The 20,598-nt window shown below is 36.1% G+C and overlaps 1 long non-coding RNA gene across 1 annotated transcript; it reads left to right on the top strand.

Moving 5' to 3' along the window:
* Window positions 1-9,373: 9,373 nt before the first annotated feature.
* LOC148779584 (uncharacterized) lies at window positions 9,374-15,255 on the top strand. The gene is made up of 2 exons (XR_016045826.1): window positions 9,374-9,754; window positions 14,927-15,255. It is a non-coding gene; the product is annotated as an uncharacterized LOC148779584 (long non-coding RNA).
* Window positions 15,256-20,598: the final 5,343 nt, after the last annotated feature.

The raw sequence follows: 20,598 nt of genomic DNA, 5'->3' as shown, positions 1-20,598 counted from the left end.
ATGATAAAGGCTCCAACTTGCCCTAGATTCACTTGGCCACACCAGATTGAGTATTTCAACTAATCCCTCATGAGTTACTTTGTGCTTAGGAGACTATTCAATCCCTTCGTGTTCTCCCACTCAGCTCATCTAATGAAAATATCGTTCTCATGCAAGCCAAGAAATTTAATTGCAAAAAGATTATACTACATTATAATAGTTTTTTGAAAACATTTTAGAAAAGAACGCCTAACATAAAAACCTCACGCCGTTGCAACTGATGAGTGTCTTGAAAGTACACTTATTATGTAAGTACCAATCGGAGTGTAAAGGCAATAGTCTTCCCTTAGCCCTACTATTTTTTCATTTTGACTTAATTGTTTTTTTAGCTCTATCCCCAATCTGGCCAAATCATATATGACCATGGGAGAGCACGTAAAAGTAGCAACATCAAATCTCCACTTCCTAATATAGTCACAAGGTCAATAACAACACTTTAGGTCACTAAGTGACTGGCTATATATTGAATGATGTACTAGGGAATATACACCTCTACATCTAAGCCAGTAATGGTCTCGCTAAGCACTTGTGGTATGTCTCATGCTACGGTGTAAATAATAAACAATACTAGGATCCACGTTGGATTTACACCATACATATCTTAGTTCAGTCGCAACCATGCTTCTTGTCGCATTAAAGGCGCCCTTGGGTTGCACCCAAACAACTAAGCTGAGTATCCATGATGCTCACACATGGTTGTCATACAGGCTGCATGATCCAGTGGGGCAACATACTGATATGGATTATGATGATTCCTAGTTATATAATCTCGTCTTGATCTCATATCGAGACGATACTTACACACCTTGTATGTATCTCATCATCCAATATCTCAGATAATGAGGGCCATCAACGTTGTGTGAGAGAGCAAACCGAGCCTACCGACGATATGTCTAATAATGAACAATCCTCCTAGTGCGTTAGTGTCAATGTATAATCAAAACCATGTGGTTGTGCTATGAACAGACCATTGTACAATAAATTCCACATAAATAGTAAAAGTCAACAAAAAAGCATCCATGTGTGGGAAGAGTCAGACAATGATGATGGTGTAAGAAAACCAATTAAAGACTCCCAGGTCTCAATCCCTTGACACGAGCCCCATATTTCTCTCAATTTATAAGCTTAGTCATGGGGTCTACCTACCACTTTCATCTCAGTGAGACGTTGCATATAGTGATGCCAAATCTTTACATGATATGTCTTATTATGATACTTGAGATCCTTTGTTAAAGCTTGTGCCACCATACTATCACCAAAACACACTCACAGGCTCTCCACCACTCACTTTGATCCTTGATTTTGCAAGTTCCTCATGAGCTATATGCTCTCCCGTAATGCTATATATCAATCCATATACTTCATTTCTATATTAGATATGCCAATCATGTCATCTGACTTATTGCACCAAGAAACCGCTCCTAATCTCAGAGTGGAGACATTTTCTGATGTCAACCATCATAATTCAGATTACCATCTAATTAGGCTTACTCTATCATCATAGTAGGAATTATTTCCCATAAATATCCATTAGTAGTATATGGTTCTCTAGGGATATCACGCTCATGGTCTACCAATATTTCGGACCTGAATTGGTCTAGTAGTGAATCGACAAGCCCTACAACTCATCTTGTCATGTTCACAACATGGCATTAAGAAGACTGCCTACTATGGTCACATGTGGTACACACAAATCATCTTTTTATCCTATACCAATCCCCATTTATGGAAAGAGATTTAGACTATGCACATGACCACTTTTTGTCTGGAGTATCGATGGGTCCTACATTATGCATTCTAAATCATTCTAAGATTTTCCTAATGTAAGATAATTTAGTCAAACTTAAGGAGCATCTCATAATGATTGTGCTTGATTTCAACATCAAGCACATAATGCACTTTACCCCCTTACATCGAAATTGGACGACAACCACTCTTTAGTAGTATTGATCTTCTCCTTATCATTCTTTGCCATTAGGAACCCATAATAACAAAATCATAGAACTCCCAATATTCTTGATGACACATCATTTTCAAGAAATATCATCTGAACAGTCATATCATCAAGTTAGAGAGCCTAACCACTACAAAGGTAAATATGAGGGGAATTCATATTATTCTTACCATCACGGAGAATGTGTCAATATAGTCCACTTGCTCAATGGGGTGCACCCTTTCACCACTTTTCAGGTTTTGTGCTTTGTCTATAGTCCCATCGACCTTTCTATCATGGAGAGGAACTATGAGTTCCCATACTCAGTTTTTCTCTATAGAACTCTTGTCTCTTAGTCCATTGCAATATTCTTCTTGCCAGAAATAAATGATCTCATTGTTTTTTGATATAAAGTCAATTCATCCTCATCAATGGACACATGAGCAAGACCTTTTCTCTTCAATCTCAAAATCTCTATGGAACTCTTATTGTATACACTCCTATGAGGCTCAAGAAACAATAGTGGTTCCCATCAATTGTCCTCAATGATCATAAAAACACTCCCAATATCATCCTCTAGTGGAGAAATTTTCTCACCGTCAATTATTTGCGATCAGTAGTCATCGAAGACATCTAATTCTTATAAACTTCAGGTCAATGAAGTCCACATTGCAGGATTCATTAGGTCACCCTCTTATGACTCACAATCCAGAACATACCCAATAGAGCTCTTAAAACATCTAGTCAGGGTTAAAACTATGAACCTCTAGCTTAACTCATTTCCATATGGGCTGACAAGAAGAACTGACACCCAAGGAGGACACACATACACACATTAGATTTATGGTTGGTTCATAACTTATTTAATGGGTTTTAAGACACATATCTCGAAGGTACCCCATTCGAGATACGCATAGTAGTCAATAGAGCATCGCCCAGAAGCTCACATTTATACATACTTGTGTTATCGAAAACATCAAAATGTCTAATGGGGTATGATTCTTTCTCTCGCAATACCATATTATTTTAGAGTATAGGACATCATTTTCCTACTGACGAATCCCATGATTATGAGAGAATTGTCCCAAACATTTCAATTATGTACTCCCGCCCCTTGTCAATGCTGATAATCATAATTCTTCATCTTGACTAGTCCTCAACGTTCAATTTAAGTCCATTGAAGCAGTAAGTAGCCTATGATTTAAGTAAGATAAGTTTACTTATTAATGGTGCAAGTAATGATATTGGTATGTGTCACGAGGCCTCCATCCAAGGGAGCAAAACATAAGTCTAAATAACTTCTAAAGGTTCTTAATATTTTTGTATCTTATAAAATGGGGTTTCTATAGGATACTACCTTTAAACAAGGTTCTAGAGTGGGGAGGTACAATTTGGTTAATCCATTCGTGAGAAAATCCAGTAAAAACAATTAAATCATATGCACATCTTGCCAAGAACACTATCCCCTTAAAAAATAAGATAAATATCCTGTAGAAGAGGGTCTTAACAATAAAAAGTGGGCTCTTCCTTTTTCCAAGAGCATAGAGTATATAATACTATAATTCAGAACAAATGATGATCCACATGATCCTATGCACCACACTCTTAACGATGTTATTTCTCCATCTAATACTTATGCCTCCCACTAGAACAAGGGAAGCTAGACGAATCTGTATTCCTACCATACTATGTTCTGGTGCTCTAAATTGCATAATCCAAATAAAAGAGAGTGAATAAGCATCTTTCAACCTGTGCAAACACTAGCATAGTGAAGTAGACAGTTCTTGCCACTTTCACCTCCGTGCATACATGAGTAGAGTGGCGAATATGTCCCGCGATGGTTGTAGGTCAAGGTTGACTATCAGAGAGGTTTGATTGCATCACCTATATTTATTACCATCACCTTAAACCACCATGTCATCTTTTACTTATAGGAATGCTGCCACTGAGTTAGCCTTGGGTTTGTCATTGCCTTTGGGCCCACCCACCTTAGGAAGTAAGTCGGTGCTACTATCAATCATAAAGCGACATCATGCCTCTAACTCTAGAAGGAGATGAGTGACGCTCCAAAAAAACATCATCAATATCTCCATCTGGTTCTCAGGAATGAGGAAGTGACTAGTACACAAACATTATCTATGCCTCCCTCTTCAATAATGCCAACATCACTTATAACACAGATCTCTGTGATTCTTTTTCTCAAGTACTCCATCATGGAGACATTTGGTAGCACATCCAATGCCCACACGAGTGCATGCAATATTTTTAAGTCTACTAGAGTAGGTTTTGGGGTTTTAGAGCAGTTGGTCGAGGCCATAAGGATTCTGTCATGAAAAGTGGGGATTTGGGTTATTGGGGATTGGGTTCATCTATTGTTATTAGGAGTGAGATGGTTATATTGATGAATAGAATTGGTTGGAGGCTTCTTGTTCGAGGGCCACTATGGGTGAGGTTTTTGAAAGATTTGGCATAGAGCTTGACCAATGTACTTGAATATGGGAAAAAGTGGAGACCAAATCAACTGAAATGGTTGATTTGGGGTCTGAGACTGCATTGATGTCTATGCTTCCCTCATATGTCTGGTGATAATAGACAATTGCTGCTTTTCGGCCACATACGAAATGATAAAACGAATCAAGTTTTATTTTCATTTTTAATTATTTAAATTTTGGTGCGTTAGAATCCAAACCTAATACTAACAGGTACGAATCCAACCTAGTGTTGCAAATGAAATTTTAATTTCATTTGCAATGACGCAAGGTTTTTGAGACATAATCTGATTCAAAAAATATTTTGATTGTTCTCTATCAACTACATTTGGCAAAGGACTCTAGTTCCTAATAGAATGTCAAGCTTAGATAGTATATTTTATTTTCATTTTTATTCTCTTTTATTTAATCTTGTATATACTTTTTTATGTGAATAAGGTTTTTCTGGACTTTTATTTTTTATGTTCATTTTAACTGATACAGTGATAAATATTTCTTCGACAAAGCGTTCAATCCTCTAGAACACCATAGGTTAAGCATCTCGATCATTTGGTGTTCCAAATTGGTCAAGGGTTTCTTCTAGAGACACATAGAGGCATTGTTCTGAAACTCGACCGAGTAACCGAGTAACTCGGCCTCGCCCTACGGGAGAGATGCACAGAGGGGGCAGAGAGAGAGTATCGGGAGAGGGGTGAGTTATTGGATTTTGTGTTATCCAAAATCACCAACATTGAGATATTCCCAAATTATGTAGGATTGAGATATTCCCATATTATGTGGGATTGAGATATTCCCTTAAGGATTGATATTAATATTGATAAGTTTATTAAAAGAAATAGAAATCCAAAAAGATTAGGAATCTTGGATTTATCTTTTGGTCTTTTGATATATATGTTATATCAATAGGAAGTTTCCTATTTTGTGTGGATTCCTAATTATATATATGGGATGAAAGTGCAAAGAATCTGTGTGCTCAATTTGGATCACCTTATGAGAATAGTGGTTCATCGAGAGAGATAGTGAGATAGATCCTCATGTGCATAAGATGCAATTTCCTCTTAGAGAAGTGAGCTTCCTATGAAGAGAAACATTGATGGTGTCTCCTGAATAGTCCTGCAGAGTGAGAGGTTGGTTTCTTACAAAGAAGCGGTTCTCATGGAGATTTTGGGTAGTTTCCCTTTGAGTTAGAGAGAAAGTAAGTTCTCGTTACTCTTATGTCTCTATCTGGTGTTGTTAGTAATGGTTGTCAGAAGTAAAGAGAAGGAATGGAGAGTGGTTTAAAAGGGGTTTACTTGACTTGGGGTTTTTGTTGAGGTTTGTTCCAAAATCTTTAATGTAACTGTCATTGATATAGTGGTTTTCTATTTGTCGTGCTTGTAAATGTAGCCCTTTTGCGATGAACCACGTAAATTTTTGTGTTCTTGTTGTATGTGTTTCATGATTTATGTCTCATACCTTATTTGCCAAATATTAACCCATCGAGTTTAGATCTTCCACGCACAACAAGTGGTATCAGACCTGGTAGCCCAGTTTGGGGTTTTCGGTATGGCAGTAAAGGTTTCGAATGCAAAGTTCGAGATCGATAAATTTGATAGCAAACATTATATTTCATTAAGAATGATGAAAAAAATTATTTGCCAAAAGATGTAGAATCCATGAAGCTATCCAATTGATGTTGGCATGGTGAACAAGTGGTTTTAATATTAAGGTGGGGATTGTTTGATTTGATGCTATCTAAAATCACCAACATTGAGATATTCCCAAATTATATGGAATTAAGATATTATCATATTATGTGGGTTTGAGATATTCCCTTAAAGATTGAGATTAATATTGATAAGTTTCCTAAAAGAAATACAAATCCAAAAATAAAACTCTTGGATTTATCTCTTGGTCTTTTGAGTTATATGTTATATCAATAGGAAGTTTCCTATTTTGTATGGATTCCTAATTATATATATGGAATGAAAATGTACAGAATTCGTGTGCCCTATTTAGGTCGCCATATGGGATGGTGGTTCCTCAAGAGAGAAATGAAGATAGAGACTCTTATGCATAAGATGCAATTTCCTCTTAGAGAAGAAAACTTCTTATAAAAATAAACATTGATGGTGCCTCTTGAAGACCCCGGCAAAGTGAGAGGTCAGTTTCTTATAGAGAAGCGATTCCCATAGAGATTTTGGGGTGTTTCTCCTTTTAATGAGATAAAGTCTCATTTGCTCTCAAAGTTGTTTTCTTACTAGACAGTGGCCTAGTTATGGAATAGAGATGAGAGAATCGGCATGGTGCCATTTGGGAGAGCAGGTTTAAAAGGGTTTTCTTGGGATTTTGTCGAGGTTTGTTCCAAAATCTTTGATATAACTTTTATTGGTATAGTAGATTTCTACTTGTCGTGCCCATGGATGTAACCTTATTTGGTTCACCATATAAGAATGGTGGTTCCTCAAGAGAGAGAGGAGATAGAGCATTCTATGCATAAGATGCAATTTCCTCTTAGCGAAGAGAGCGTTCTATAAAGAGAAATATTGATGGTGCCTCCTAAAAACTCCGGCAGAGTGAGAGGTTGGTTTTTTGTAAAGAAGCGGTTTCCATGGAGATTTGGGTTATTTTCCCTTTTAATGAGATAAATTCTTATTTGCTCTCAAAGTTGTTCTCTTGCTATACAATGGTCTAGTTATGAAATAGAGATGAGTGAATCGGCATGGTACCATTTGGGAGAGTAGGTTTAAAAGGGCTGTCTTGAGATTTTTGTCGAGGTTTTTTCCCAAATCTTTGATATAACTTTCATTGGTATATTGGATTTATGTTTGTCGTGCTCATGGATGTCGCCCTTTTGGGTGAACCACGTAAATCTTTGTGCTCTTGTTATATATGTTTCATGCCTTATTTCTTATACCTTATTTGTCAAATATTAACCTATCGAGTTTAGAGCTTCCGTGCACAACAAGTGGTATCAGAGCACAGCATGAGTAACCAAGTAAGTCGGCCTCACCCTATGGGAGAGATGCACAGAGGGAGCAAAGATAGAGTATCGGGAGAGGGGTGAGTTGAAAGAATCATGCGAGACGATGTTTATCTCTCTAAAGAAAAAATATATGTTGGTTTAGGTCAAATTTCTACATTTTTCGGAGATGTTAAAGGGAAATGAAGGTTTTAGGGAGAGGGGAGGGTATATATGGAGAATTTCAACTAATCTTGTGTAATTTTTAAAATTTCAATCAAGTTCAACATTCAATTAATGGTCAAAATCACACCCGAACAACCTTCGATTATTTCTTCGACAACAAAACACAATTTTCAGTGTATAAAATGTGGGTTGCTTTCCACTTACCTGGTTGCTTTCCATTTAGAGCCAAATATTAATCAACTTCCTATTCCTATTCATCATTTGTAGCTAGCTATTGCCAATTTGATTCCCTTAGCTGGCTGCCAAAGAGTTTGCCGAAAATTACAAGTGAATTTTGAGCTTGACAACATTTTTGAGCTAGACAATAATACATGTGCAGATAAAATTGGAGAGAATTAGGAGAGGAGCAGCGATAAACAAAATAAAAAACACTACTAATCCAACTATCATAATATTAAAAAAAAAAAGAAAAAAAAAAGTTAAATAAGATGTTTTAATGCTAAAAAAAATATAGGATCAAGTTTCTATATGGCCTAGGCTTTATGAAAACAAAATAAAACATCACTTCACATCCTTGTTCAGAAAGTATTTTTGACAATGGAAATCTCCATTATGACTCGAAAATCAATTTCCAACACCAACAATGAAATTTTAAACTCAACAAATGGTACAGATCTTGTGGACCTATGAACACTTATTTTTAGGGTGAAATGGACAATGTAAATAATTTGCTATAATATATACTGTTTTTAGAGCTTGATTGGTGTAAAGTTTTTCTAGATTTAATTTTTAATGAGTTATGAGGTGAGGCTTTACTTATTTTGATAGCATTGTCGCTCTATCAACCATTTCCCATAAATATAAGGTGAGGCTTTATTAATTTTGATAGGGTTGTAGCTCTATCAACTATTTCCCAAAAATATTAGTATGCGTTTATTCAAAATCAAAATTACTCCTATTATCATTAAAAGATGAAAATATAATGTACAATTGAAAAAGAAAATAATTTATCAATTTGTATTTCTGATAAAACCATTCTCAGTATTAGCGTTGCTCTCACTTAATTTAACTAGACAACATAAAAAAAATACAAATTATAAAACAAATATTAACTTAAACAAATATTCTCTTCAATCTTCTCCCATATCTAAAAATTAAAAACCACTACTTAAACTAATATTCTTGTTCTGGTTTTATTAATTTAGTCAGCTATAACTTCCATGGAGAGAAATCTAAGAGGCTTTATAGTATAATTGAAAACAAAGAAAATGACTATTTTATCACAAATAAAGTATGTTCTTCGAATTCATGTCATAATGGAGGCATGTAATTCAAATTCCCGGAGGCATGAAAAAGGCATGGGGTTGCATGTATAGCAATCCTGAGGACCATACTACACTATTTGTTTCACACCCCAAAAACCTAATCGGGGGGTTTTTGTACTTAAAAATGTTGCAAAATGTCTTTGATTCACCATATGGATATCAAATAGAACAGTTAATTTTGAACTTGTACTACCCTTGATATGATCGTCCATCAAATGGATTGTGGTAGTCGCTATCGAATGGGATTGTCGTGAGTGTTTCTTGTGCTCTACGTTGGGGTGCCAATGGGTAAGGTCGGGTCGAGTTTGGGTTCAACCGGATTCGGATCCGGGTATTATAATTTAACATAATATATATCAATATTATGTTTATATAGTTATATTTCTTTAAATATTATCAAGGCATTATATATTAAATATAATTTAAAATCATAGCACTATTCGGGGTGGATCCACACGGACCGAGACAAGGACCGGAATAGTATTCAGGTCCAAAAGTTGGCCCCGGACACGACCCACAAGATCCCAATTTTTAACCCATATTCAGACCCGAGTTGGGACTGGTCTCGGGTCCCAGGTCGAGTTCAAGTCCAGGTCCATTGACCTTAGCTCTAGATCATTTCTTTTTTCTTTTCCTAAAATTTACCTTCGATGTATTTTGGGAAAAGAACAAGTGGACTTCGTGGTCTCATGGGTGGCCAATCTCTTTCCAACGGCAAGTAGCAATGTCCTCATATCTAAAGAGCCCATTAACCCCAAAACCCTGGGTGCGACCATTGTAAGGAGGGATTGTATACGATGAGGGGCGCAGTTGGCATGCGAACGCCTCCGTAGGTGTAGAGGTAAGGTGCCTTTTAAATTTTATCATGGTATATAATTTTGATGTAAAATGTTATTATGATTATCTCAAAATCTATTTTTATATCTAATTATAAAATTTTAAATTTTAAAAAAAGAAAAGCTTATATAGATCCAAGGCCCTAAACAATCAAATTTGAGCCTAGCTCAAAAATTTCATTAGAAGATGTTGTTTTGATGCCTAAATATCTTCAAATTAATTATCTTGACATCAAGATACATGGATATGAGAAAAAAATAGATTTCAAGTTTTGGAAATAGTGTATTTTGTAACTCATTTTTGGACCGTCAATTTTCAAGATTTTCAAGTTTTCATAGATATGTTGATCTACACTATTTTTGAATCTTTAAACTTTATAAATAAATATGTAAATATATTTTAAGGCTATCACAAAGATTTTCAATATTGAAACCACATTTCTCGATACTATTTGAAGGTAGGCTGTAATTTGATGGTTTAGAGCCTAGGCTCTATACAAACCCCACCCTTTCAAAAATGGTTAAAATCAAGTAGATCTATAAATATATGAAAATATTGAAAATGGACGATGTAGATATTATGGTGTAAAATACACTATTTTTTAGACTTAAAATCTTTTTATTTTTCATAGTCATACATCTCGATGTCGAGATAATCAATCAAAGGGTTTTTCAACATTAAAACTACCTTTTCCAATGGATTGTTTAGGGACATCCGTAGTTCTACATTATAAGATTACATCCTTATATAAACTTTTTACTACAATGGGACTATTTACCTTTGGAATAGGGAGATCATAATTATTTATAACCATTCGATGTGAAATCTGATAGTTTGTGTATGTCACAAATTTCGAGAAATTTTTTTTTTAACTTTGAGTTTGGTCAATGAAATAAATGCAGCCACCCAATTTCACATCCGATGGTCAAGATTTATTGTGACCACCTTGTATCGGGAGTTACCAAAACTTTCGAATTGAATTTCAAATGTTAAATTTCAAATTTTAAATTTATGTGCACATTCTTTAGACTTTGTATTGATGTACACTTTCTAATTTCTTAAGATTTTAGATTGATGTACTCTTTCTATTTTTGTTACATAGATCCTTACAATCGGGGATTGCAACCTCATATATTCTCTACATGTATCCACGCTTGGATAGTACAATTAATTGAAAAATTATTCCATTCAAATAGCTCCAAAACTTGATATTTTATGAGAGCAGCCGTCTTGATTCTATCGCCTAAAACAGTTTTTGAAGAAACCTCCATCTCTTACGTGTATCATTTCTCCCTGTCATTTTGGGTCTTCAAGTTTCTCTCTCATCATTTGGGACCTTCTCCCTCTTCTCTTTCTCTACCACCGTTTGACCTCCTATTTTTTGCATCGTGGGTCTTTTGAAGACACCAGCTCTTGATATGGCATACCAGTTGCACTGCAAGAGGTATTGGAGACCAAAAGCAAGGCTACTGCAACAATATCGTTTGCATCACTTGGGAAGACTACACAATTTTCTCCTCCCTGCTGCATTTTTTTTTGCTTTGCTGTTGTACCTTTATCTTCGTTAAGCCTTCTTGATCACACGCCCTGTAAACTTGAAAGATATTACACTACTGCCTTTTTTGTTTTTTCTTCAAAGTTCTGTGAGCCATGAGTGAACCCCACCATGGATTCTCCTTATTTTACATCATTCCGACAGTCCAGAAACTGTTCTTGTTTCACATCCTCTCACCGGGGCAAGAGAGAATTATTCTACTTGGGTTCGTGCCATGCACATGGCCCTAACTACCAAAAACAAGCTGGCCTTTATTAATGGATCTTTATCTAAACCAATGTCTTCTTCTCGGTCTTTGTCCTTGTGGGAGAGATGTAATGATATGATATTGTCTTGGCTTCTTAATACCTTGTCCAAAGATCTCGCAGAGAATATTGTGTTTGCCTTTACAACACATGAAGTGTGGACTGACCTGGCATATCATTTTTCACCTAGTAATGCCCCACAACTTTTCACCTAGTAAGCTTGCCTTTATTGATGGAACTTTATCTAAACCAAAGTTTTTTTCGCCATCTTTGTCCTTTTGGGAGGGATGTAATGACATGATATCGTCTTGGCTTCTTAATACCTTGTCCAAATATCTCAAGAGTATTGTGTTTGCCTTTGTAGCACATGAAGTGTGGACTGACTTGGGAGACCATTTTTCACCAAGTAATGCCCCCCAACTTTATCAAATCAAGAAATTTTTAGCCACTTTCCAACAAAAGCAACTCTCAATTGCCTCTTACTTCACTCAATTGAAAAAATGGGATGAGTTGGCTTCTCTCACCTCTTTTACCGCATGTTATTGTGGGGCACTTAGAAATCTCAACAGTTATATCCAACAAGAAAGACTTCTGCAACGTTTGATGGGTCTTAATGAGTCCTGCAGTGTGGTGCGGAGTAACATTTTACTCATCGATCCACTACCAACGTTTGTCAATGCCTACTCCCTTGTTCTTCAAGAAGAATGACATCGTCAAATCAATTTACGTATCTCTGGTCGGGCTCTGGTTTCATGTCGGTCCTCACACGGACAGGTGTGCGCACGCGGGGGAGAAAAATCTCTCTCGAACAACCAGGGAGGGTCCGAGCGTGAGGGGCACTTGTGGGTATGCGTGAGCAGACTGTCCTAAGTGCGGATAGATATCAACAATAAGAGAGATTTTGTGGTGGGGGTACGTTCAGACGATTACCTCGCCGTTTGGGGTTCGGGGGGACACACCCGAGCGGTTCGCCCTTTTAGAACAATCACGAAGTCCTCCGGCTGTCTATCAGTGCAGTTTGGATGGGGACTCTCTTCAGGCTTTCAAAATATATCTTCTCTCTCTCGTGCTTGCAATTGTGATGGGACTCAATTATCCCTCTCTGTGACGATTCCCTCAGAGAGGCTGACTAGCTAGTGGAAGGGTGCGAGAGAACCCAAGGGTTAGAACTCATGGCTTCACTCGGGATCGCGCGTCTGTTGCGGATGCGGGTTACTGTGCGGGGGCAGATGACGTGTAGAGGAGGAGAGAGAGGGCTCGGGATGCAGCTCTGCTTAGGAAAGAAAGAGAATGGGTTCCTTCACTCAGAGATATTTTTTCTCTCTGAGAGGGAATGGGACCGCGCACTCAAGGGTATTTCTCTCTTTAAAAGTTTTCTCTCTCCTCTCGATAGGATTAAGCGTTTTCAAAGTAAAATACGAGTGAAAATAAGCGTTATGCCTCAGTTTTAGTGAAGAATAATCCGCCCTTTTACAAGCGACTTAAGATTGTTTATATAGAGAACTCACCAAACAAGGGTGAATGTTCAAAAACTAAGCTTAATTATAATTAAATAAATTAAAAAAAATCCCCAAATTAGATACAATGACCAAAACGTGCCTAAAATCTGTTATGCTAATGACGAAACCATCCCTGTCTGAGGGTCGTTCCGCCATTGCCAGATCCTGGAAGCTTTTTCGGAAACTTGTAGCGATGGTTTTGGAAAGCTTTGCCAGATCCTCCAGCAATTTACCATTATATGTTCAATGCTTGTTCGATTCTGAGCATTTTGATGCCCTTTAATCGTGTTGAGGCAGCCTTTTCCCATAGGGTTGAAGTCCGGCCAGATTCGTGAACCTTGGTCACCAATGCTATTCATCTTGTGATGCCTTGAACCTTTATTTTATTTGCAAATGAAATGGGAGACTGTCACAATTGTTTTGTACCAAGTTTAGTCCATTTTGGTCTTCATTTGCGATATTTCCTAATTTGGGAGGTTACTGAAAAAAGGCATTCTAACGACCGAGTAAACTTGCTTTTCCTGTAACCTTGGGATTTGTGCTTATCATTGGATCAAGTACAACAATTATACCAGTTTGCAGCTCTTCGTGAGGTGGTTGTATTGAACCCATTTTGATGATGACCCGATGCGTGGATCTGAAGTTGTGACTTACGAGGTTCGAGATGTCTTCTTTTTAAAACCCTGATTCTTTTAGTTTTGCGCTCACCTTCTTTCTAGAAAAACTTTGACTCTGGGTCATGTCACAGTGCATGCCCTATGTCAAAATGATGGGGTTGCCGCGATCTAGAACGTGTCCAAATTTGAGCTTTTTCTGGTTCTAGATGAAGGCATTGTGGTTTTGTAGGTCCTTGAAGTCCCTCTCGAGATGTGATGTTGCAGTCTCTGTGTTTGGGGACTGGTTCAGTGAAGCCGCACCGCGATAGTGTAAGATCTACCCGTTTTGAAGCAGTTTGAGCGTAGGCCCCCTTTTGGGTGATCCGATTGAGCCCAAATTTAGTCCTTATGGGTTTTTTGACATTCCTAACGCAATGGCGGTGGTCTGGTACTATTCTGAAGCCATATCATAGGGCTACAGTTGTAAAGTCTTCCCTTTGTACGATAATACTCCTCACAGGTTGTCTAGCTTGAGGCCTATTTCACGATACAACTTTGGTCTGTAAGTGTCTTAAATACTGGTAGGACCAAGCCATCACCGGCTCTCTCCTTATTCGTGTAGGAGATGTAAGTATGTCAAAAATGACGTATAACAATCGCTGCACCCGAAGCTACAACCTTTGCTATGGTTCAATCTCATGCACTTGTAAAACCCACTGCAAGCTATAATATTTCCCAAAAGAAGATTTGTACACCCCCATTGTTGCATTGTGATTGTGACAAGGACCGATGTTTCAAACTCATGGGCTATCCAAAACGACAAAACATGCCCTGTGCCTTTGATGTTGAAACCACTGCAATTCCTTCCATCAACTAACTTACATACACTGCAACCCCTCAATTTACAACAGACCAACACCGTCAACTTTTGCAACTACTACAGGCAGGTAGTTTAAGTCACTTGGCTAATCTCGCAGGTAATCTCTGTTTCTACCTTTTCTTCATTCAATGATACATGGCTCATAGACAGTGTTGCCACTGACCACATTGTTTGTTCTCCATCTTTTCTTTCATCTATAGAGCCTTCATCACCCACTAATCTTGTGAAACTACCAAATGGTATATGTTCTTCATATTGGCATTGTCATTCTTTCAGAACAAATACCTTTGCACAATGTTTTATGTGTACCATCCTCCTCCTACAATTTACTTTATGTTCAAAAGCTTATCTCTGATCTACAATGCTTAATAACATTTTTCTCTTACCATTGTATTTTTCAGGACCGGTTATCGAGGAAGACGTTTGGAGCGGGTAGAGAGCACAATGCCCTTTATATCTTTTATCCACTCAAAGCTGGCTTTGCATCCCTAGTTCATAGTTCGAACCTTATGGATCTGTGGAGCCTAGGTCACCCTTCTCATGCTCATTTACATTTTTATTAAAAACACTCGGATATTTTTTCTCTAATAATTGTCATTGTCACGTATGCGCGAGGGCAAAACAATTGCGACTTCCTTTTCCTAATAGTTCGACTTCTACAACGTGTCATTTTTAACTATTTCATTGTAATACATGGGGTGGTTATACAACTCCATCTCGTTCAGGAGCACATTATTTTTTGACTTTGGTGGATGATTTTAGTCGTAGCACTTGGATTTTTATAATACGACAAAAATCTGAAACAAATTAATTTTTAAAATATTTTTTTGCCTTAGTGAAAACATAATTCCATTGCTTAATTCAGTCCATTCGAATAAACAATGGAACTGAATTTTTCTCCAAAGATATGCGTAATGTTTTTCAAATAAATAGTGTGTTTCATCAACACTCTTGTACTGCAACACCCCAACAAAATGACAATGTTGAATATAAACACTGTCACCTCCTTGAGGTTGCACGGGCTTTATGTTTTCAAGCTAATTTATTACCTCTTTCTTTTTGGGGAGATTGTATTCTTACAGCGGCATAACGTCTCAATTGCTTACCTATCCTTATTTTAAATGGAAAAGCCCACATGAGGCTCTCTTTAATTCTCCTCCATCATATAAACAATTAAGGGTTTTTGGCTACCTTTGTTATGTCTATAACATACATCACAAACATAAATTTGACACCAAGTCACGCCAATATATATTAATTAGTTACCTTATGGTCAAAAGCATACCGTTTGTATGATATTGACAACCACAATGTTTTTACTAGCAAAGATGTCATTTTTCATAACACTGCTTCCCAATTTTTGAGTCTTCATCATCCTCAAACCCATTAAACATTGTTCTCCCACATCCATTACCTGACATTCCTACCAACATCATATTACCATACCCAGCTGATTCAACCCACATTGTTGAGCAGTCACCTTCATCTCCAACCTCAATCACGCTTCCCTCACCGTCTTCATCACCATATATACCTACAAATCCCCCCCTATGTTCCGATCGGTCTCGCCATCCTCCAAAATATTTATAAGATTACCATTATTCCATCATTGTGCATTCTCAACCTACTACAACTTCTCCTCAACCAGTTCAAGATGTTTGTTATCCTTTAAGTTCTGTCATCTCCTATGACAGACTTTCAGCCTCTTGCAAAACTTTTACTACTTCCATTTCTACCAAAATTGAACCCACTTCTTTCAAACAAGCATCCCCTTATCCTACTTGGAAAGAAGTCATGAGCAAAGAGATAACTGCATTAGAAGCCAATAACGCATGGTCCTTGGTTGAACTACCTCCCAAAAAAAGACACATTGTTGCAAATGAGTCTACAAGATAAATATAAAGCTGATAGGTCTATCGAGTATTACAACGCTCGATTGGTTCCCAAAGGACATAACCAGCAAGAGGAGCTCGATTATCATGAAACTTTTGCTCATGTAGCAAAGCTTACAACTGCTCGTTGTCTTCTTGCAATTGCTGCTATTAAAATTAATCATTGTACCAATTGGATATTTAAAATGCATTTTTGCATGGTAATTTACATGAAGAGGTATTCATAAAGAAACCAATGGGTTTTTCACATAAAGGAGAGCACCGAGTTTCCATTTGAATAAGTCCCTTTATGGACTTAAGCAGACTTCTAGACAATGGTTTGCCAAATTTCTGATGCATTACTAGCAACAGGATATGTTCAATCAAATGTGGATTACTCTTTATTCACCAACATTCCTTGCAATTCATGCACATATGTCCTGGTTTATGTAGATGACACGATCATTAGCAATTATAGTAATTCTATTAATATTATCAAGACCTTTCTTAGTGATTGATTTCATATCAAGGATTTAGGTCCTTTGACATACTTTTTTGATGTTGAGGTTCTTTGTTCTAAAAAAAGAATTCTTCGCACACAAAGGAAATATACTAATTAGATCCTTCAAGATATGGATCTTTTGGCTGCAAAATCTGTGGCTTTCTCTATGAAACAAAATTTATAATTGAATGCCAAAGATGGACCTCTTTTAAATGGTCTCACACCTTACCTACAGTTGATTGGTAAGCTTATATATCTCATAATCACAAGGCCAAATATTGTATTCCATGTCCACATCCTCAGCCAATTCATAAATCAACCTTGAAAAATCACACCTAGATGCTGCTACTCAAATTCTTTATTATTTAAAAGGGACACCTAGCCCAAGGAATTTTTCTCTCTGCTTACTACAACTCTCTACCTATTGTGACTTTGATTGGGCTAGTTGCCCAATGACCTGATGCTCGACTACTGGCTATTGCACTGTGCTCGACTACTGGCTATTGCATTATGCTCGACTATTGGCTATTGCACTATGCTAGGAGACAGCCCCCTATCTTGGAAAACTATGAAACAACAGACCGTTTCACGATCATTCGCAGAAGCGGAATATCGTTCCATAGCAGTTACATCATGTGAACTTACGTGGCTAAAATACCTCTTATCCGATCTTGGTATTTCTCATAATGGCCCCATAATGCTTTATTGTGACAACAAATCAGCCATACACATTGTTGTCAATCCAATTTTTCATGAGCGCATAAAACATATTGAACTTGACTGTCATATAGTTCATGAAAAAATTCAAGAAGATCTCATTCGTACTGCTACGTCCTAATTAGGTTTTCTTAACGAGCCGATATATTCACAAAAGCTCTTCGAAAGGAGCTATTTCAATTTCTCGTAGGCAAGTTGGGTGTACTCAATGTTTACACTCCAACTTGAGGCGGGGTGTTAGAAGTTACCAAAACTTTTGAATTGAAATTCAAATCTTGAATTTTAAATTTTGAATTTTTATACACTTTCTAATTCCGTAGGATTTTGTATTGATGTACACTTTCTAATTACTTAGGATTTTGTATCGATGTACTATTTCTATTTTTGTTAAATAGATCCCTATAATCAAGGGATTGCAACCTCTTGTATTCTCGACATATACCCACATTTGGGTAATATAATTAATTGAAATATTATTCCATTTAAATTGCTCCAAAACTTGACAAAAATTAAAGAAAAATTGTTTCATGCGGGTTGGACCGCATTTCAACAATATACGGTCCAGAGGTATAAAGCATCCATCTTAAAGATAGATGCAAATAGGTGGTCCATCTAAAAACAAGTATAATTAATGGTCCAAATGTTTTCTTAATATAATTATTATTTCTAATTTTTAATTTATTTATTTTTTCATATTCATGATCCCCATGTTAAAGATTATATATTCTCTAAAACTTAGGATCAAATTATATTGAAAAAATATATTTATTGCCAAACCCACATTTCTACAATATGCAGGCTGGCCTTATAGAAACCATGTCCAAAAGTAAATGGCCTCATTATATACTTTCCTAATTGCAAGTGCGCTCCTTGTAAATAAAAAAGAACCAAAGCCTGAAAAATATGTGCCTTCACCAAAAAAATGAGCAAGACCGAACAGATCTAATTAACCATGACAATGCTCTGATACTATGTGAGAAATCTAATAAATCAGTATTGTTTTGTATGTAGAATTATGTACAACGCCCTAACTTATAGGGTTACAAACTGTGTAAGAATGAATGCACATTTGTAATGTGGTTACACATAAAAGGAAATAAGATATTACACAATAAATATATACAAGTTTCTATTAATCTACAACAAATCCATATTTGCAATTAGCTGGAACTGATGCAATGCTTTGTTTTGTTTTCTTCCTTTCCATCTATTGTCCTATTCCTCTCCTTTCTGTTTTTCTTTTTTTCAAGGAAATTTTTTCCCATTTTCCCCCGTATTAGCAACATCAAATAGGGTTTTCTTTACTTTACTTTTTTTTTCTTTTTTTTCTTTTTTTTTCTTTTAGAGCCTTAAGGCTGTTTGATAACTTAGATATTGCACCACCCCAATTCTAGGTAAATCCAATGTTTTAAACATATACCGGGCTCAAAGCTTGAAAAAATTATTACTATTGTTTAGTCTAATATTTCAAACATTAAACTACCCAACCTTAGGGTGCTCCAATCTATGTTACATCGGACCACCCCAAGCTTGAAATATCATTATTATGGTAGGAGGCAATGTTTCACATATTGAATCACCCAACTTTAGGGTGGTCTAATGTTTAAAACATCGAACCAACCCAGAATTGGGGTTGTCCGATACCTGGGCTATCGAATAGCCCTAAACCAGTCCAATTTTGCTCTCATCGAACAAGAGGGAAAAACAGGAAAAAAAATGCTTGGACCACTATGCAAATTTGGCAAATATATGGAACATTCCAACAAATGTTTTCCGGGTTTTGCAAAAACTTTATTGTCTATACACCGTCCTTGTTATACAACAATTTTTAATAAAGGAAAAAGTTTATTTAAGGTTGCAACCTTAAAATGTAGAATTACATATGCACCCCAAAAATCCATCGAAAATTGTTATTTTAATGTTGAAAAACCCTCTAATTGATCATCTCGACATCAAGATGTAGGAATATGAGAAAAAAAACAAAAACAAAAACAAAACAGACTTTGTATCCCAGAAATAGTGCATCTCGCAACACATTATCTAGGCCGTCCATTTCAAGATTTTCATATATGTTTATAGATCTATTTGATTTTAACCATTTTTTTAGAGTAAAAATTTTATAATTAGACATCAAAATAGATTTTCAGATAATCCTAATAATTTTTTACACCAAATTTGCATGTTATGATAAAATTTGGAGGAGCCTTAATTGGGTTGTTTAAGGTTGCAACCTTGTAGAAACCACTTAAAGATACATTGACATTCCTAGGAAAAAAAAAACACAAAAGGAATTTTCCAATTTGCCATTGATAAGTGGCGCATTACTTATACTAGTACTCTAGTTATTTGATTTTGGGAAGTTTCATTGTAAATCCTAGTTTATTTATGATATTTAAAGATAGTTCCATGTAAATCCTACTCTTACCCATCAGATCTTGATCGGGTGGTTGAAAATATATATCACTATATGAATTTTAATTTTTTTTTCGAATTGGATCAAGATGAAATTTTGGACGTATATACTGAAAAATAGGGTCCACAAGAAAAAATATGAAAAAGAATATTTTATAAAATTTAAAATGAACGAAATACCCCCATCATTTCTAAGGGTAATTTTTTCATTTTAAATTTTAAAAAATATAAAATACAATTATATGGTACGAGATTGTTTGAAATATATGTCCCCAAAATTTTAGCTTAAAATGATTAGTAGAAAAATATTAAATTTAAAATAATAATATATATTTTCAACCATCCTATCAAGTTCTAAAGTCCTAACGGTTGGAAAAATCACCAAAATTACTATTCATTTTAGGTCTAGACCTAGAAGTAGGTTTAACCATATTACATAAGTTACAATCAAGTTCTTTTGTTTAAAGTCCTAACGGTTGGAAGAATCACTAAAATTACTATTCATTTTAGATCTAGACCTATAAGTAGGTTTAACTATATTACATAAGTTACAATCAAGTTCTTTTGTTTA

This window comes from Amborella trichopoda, chromosome 12 (assembly GCF_054954075.1).
Source record: "Amborella trichopoda isolate Santa Cruz 75 chromosome 12, AtrichopodaSantaCruz75HAP2 v2.0, whole genome shotgun sequence".
In the NCBI taxonomy this organism is placed as follows: Eukaryota; Viridiplantae; Streptophyta; class Magnoliopsida; order Amborellales; family Amborellaceae; genus Amborella; species Amborella trichopoda.
The sequence above is the reverse complement of the archived record's forward strand: the minus strand, read 5'-3'. Positions and strand labels throughout refer to the sequence as shown.